This window comes from Mandrillus leucophaeus, unplaced genomic scaffold, assembly GCF_000951045.1.
Source record: "Mandrillus leucophaeus isolate KB7577 unplaced genomic scaffold, Mleu.le_1.0 Scaffold27, whole genome shotgun sequence".
In the NCBI taxonomy this organism is placed as follows: Eukaryota; Metazoa; Chordata; class Mammalia; order Primates; family Cercopithecidae; genus Mandrillus; species Mandrillus leucophaeus.
Genome location: NW_012102809.1, coordinates 4065074 through 4068374, shown reverse-complemented (window position 1 = coordinate 4068374; position 3301 = coordinate 4065074). Strand labels below are relative to the sequence as shown.

Below are 3301 nucleotides of genomic sequence, written 5' to 3'. Positions count from 1 at the left end.
TCTTATAGTGCCTAGAACTTGATGTATATAATTATTAGTAACCTTTTTAAACCTGATAGCCCTTGACTTTGATCTTAACTTTAGCATCTTTTCATATGTTCTTCAAATTTTATGATAAAATCTTTTACCAATTAAGATTGTTTTCTTATTGATTTATAAGAACTCTTTGTATATTGAGGCTATCAACTGATCTTTCATATAAGCTCCAAAAATTTCCCTCAGTTCATTACTCACATTAAACTCTGTGGGTTTCTTTTTTCTTTTCTTTTCTTTCTTTCTTTCTTTTTTTTTTTTTTTTTGCCATATATAAGTTTTTGTATTTTTACGTAGCCGAATCTAACAGTCTTTACTTTTATGACTTGTGAATTTTATACATATTTGAATATAAGAATACATCATATTCTCACTCAGTGTCACACACAACTCACTCAGTTGTATAGGTTTTAAAATGCCTGTTTCTTTTTACATATGTAATTATTCTTTTTGGGATCTAGTTCTGAACATACTGTCAGTCGGTTCCAATTTTCTCCAAAAAAGGGTACTAAATTAAAATAAAAGCTTAGAAATTTTTCTCAACCTGCCCCATGGGTCACAGGTATTCTTGCTACTTCACAGTGGAAAAATAATTTTAAAAGTGTTTTATATTCATTTGCAAGTTACAAAGCTTGCTTATATACTCTATCAGTTGAGAGTCTTTCTGTCCCTGATAAGAGAAAGCCTGACTTACACTGGTTTAAATAAAATATTTAATAACTCATTTATCTGAAAAGATCAGAGGTCACATGGGCTTTGGATGTGACTTGACTCAAAAGTTCAGTAATCTCACCACCCCTCTTTCTGCTTCATTGTTAGGCTGGCCCTCCTTAGGGCCACATGATGATTTCTAGCAGTCTCCAGGGGCTACATGCTGTCTTACTTGATTGCTCCCTCAGAAGGGTGATCAGATCTGCCAGTAAATTTCTTCTTGCTTTTTAAAATCAATATAGCCAGGGAAATGATGCATAGTCCCTTTAGATTAAAAATATTTTATTTAGGGCCTACCCTAAAGCTGGGGGTAGAGAGGAGAATGGTGGTAAAACATAGGATGCCCTGGGGAAAGGTGATAGCCATCCAAACAAAAACTGGAATCACATAACCAAGAGGAAGGGAAAATGGAAGCTGAGCGCTGAAATTAGCAAATGCTCACCACACACGCAGGGTCCTGCTTGATACAAGAACATTGTGAAGATCGGTAACTACTAACACACCTATCTTACGGACGAGGATACTGAAGACTGCAAGAGGTATATGTCTTGCCCTTGGTCACTCATCTAGTTGGTAGTGAGGCTCAAATCTAGATCTTATGATTCTAAATTCTCTGCTCTTGCCAGTATCCTAAATTACCACCCTACAGGCTTAAAACTACTGCAGAGTATATGGGACCGAGTCAGTTCTACAAATCTGTTTTTAAAAATTAAAAAGGTTGCCAGGTGCAGTGGCTCATGCCTGTAATCCCAGCACTTTGGGAGGCCAAGGTGGGTGAATCACCTGACGCCAGGAGTTCAAGACCAGCCTGGCCAACATGGTGAAACCTCGTCTCAAGTAAAAATACAAAATTAGCTGGGTGTGATGGCACATGCCTGTAGTCCCAGCTACTCAGGGGCTGAGACATGAACCTGGGAGGCGGAGGCTGCAGTGAGCCGAGATCATGCACCACTGTACTCCAGCCTGGGTGAGACCGAGTGAGACTCTGTCTCAGACTAAAAAAAAGAAAGATTAAAAAGGTCAAAGGAGATACTAGCTATTCAACATAAGGGTGAGTCATGAAGATCTGAAGCTCCTACTGTGGGCAGAACAGCATGTGAGGTTCCATTATGGTGGCACCAGAGAATGAGGAGGATCCTGTTCTCTCTTAGCCTGGATTCCCCCAAGGAAGTGTGTCTCTGGAGTGTGTCTCAGAACTGTGCGGTGGGGAGAACAGGAGAAGCATTGACTCAAGAGCTCCCATCCCCAGTGAAGACGATTCTTTCACAGGATGTTGTTACCCCACATTTTTGGGGTGTATGAGTGAGTGCCCCATGGGTTGCCTGAGACACCCCAGCCAGCCACTGCATCTGAGAAGCCAGGGATGGGCAGTGAGAAGAGGCATTCTCAGTGTGCTGCTGCGTGAAGCTGGTTGGATAAACTGTTCACTGCAGCAGTGGCTGGAAGGAGCGGGGACGGGAACATTTTAAGTGGGGCACGAGAGGTCTTCCATACATGATCCATTACAAGCTAATAATACAAAACTCGAGTTAAGGAAGTGATACACACACAAACCCAAATTCCTCTGCACTTAGTTCATGTCTGATCATTCTTACTTGAAATATTACAATCACCTTCTGAAAAGGTCTTCCTAGTTTCTCCTCATTCAACTACTGCAGTAGTCTTTCTAAAACAAAATTTTAAAAGTTGTTATTATTTTACTGAAAGATTCATGACTCCCCACTGCTTCCAGGAATATGTATGAATTCCTCTGCTTGACATTCAACATGCTTCGCAATAGGCTTTACTCTAATTAAACAGCTGTACTTCCCACAGCTGCCCCCAGATGGACTCAAGCCAGTCTAATTTCCTTACCGTTTGATAAACAGGCCACGATTATTCCTTCTCGGTGCCTTTGCTAATATTCTTCACTCTAACAGGCAGGGATGATATGCAAAACATTTACCAACTGCTATGGCAGGCACTAACCAATGAGGGTGGAGACCGAGCCAATCAGAACTGATATCAGGTGTAACTGCCAACATTGGTTGACCAGTTGACTCAGTCCTGTCCCCAGCCTCCATTCGCTCTACTGAAATTCCATTTCTTTCAGCTTCCATGAAGTGTTCCTGGACTGCTCTAACCCATGTTGGTTGTTTTGTTTTTTTTTTTTTTTTTTTTTTGAGACTAATTACTACTTTAAATTCTTGTATCCAGAATCTTATTAAAGATGTTCATGTGATTATACAAGAGCCTGAAACACCGCTTTTTGGGTAGCACACTCCTCATCACCTCTCCACATGGTAACACCTTTGTGATATTTTCTATAGAGAGTAGAAAGCTAGAAGTCGTCTTTCCTATAGCACGTTTGATGAAAAACAATTTTTGTTGTTAATGTTTCAGAAAAGTTTCAGCTTTGAAAATTCATGACTAAAACAATTCATGACTGGTAGTGACATAAATTTTAGAATTTTTGTCAAATATGAGGAAAACCTTTACTAAGTTTCTTTCAAGTGTAACTATAAAATTTCAGAGAATTTCAAATATCCTTGAAATGCTCTTTGAATTGCCATTAGAT

At 39.7% G+C, this 3301-nt stretch overlaps 1 long non-coding RNA gene across 1 annotated transcript; it reads right to left on the bottom strand.

Moving 5' to 3' along the window:
- Nucleotides 1-726: 726 nt before the first annotated feature.
- On the bottom strand, nucleotides 727-2655 carry LOC105542858. Its single transcript, XR_001006539.1, has 2 exons — nucleotides 2599-2655; nucleotides 727-1008 (listed from the first exon to the last, which is right to left on the bottom strand). It is a non-coding gene; the product is annotated as an uncharacterized LOC105542858 (long non-coding RNA).
- Nucleotides 2656-3301: the final 646 nt, after the last annotated feature.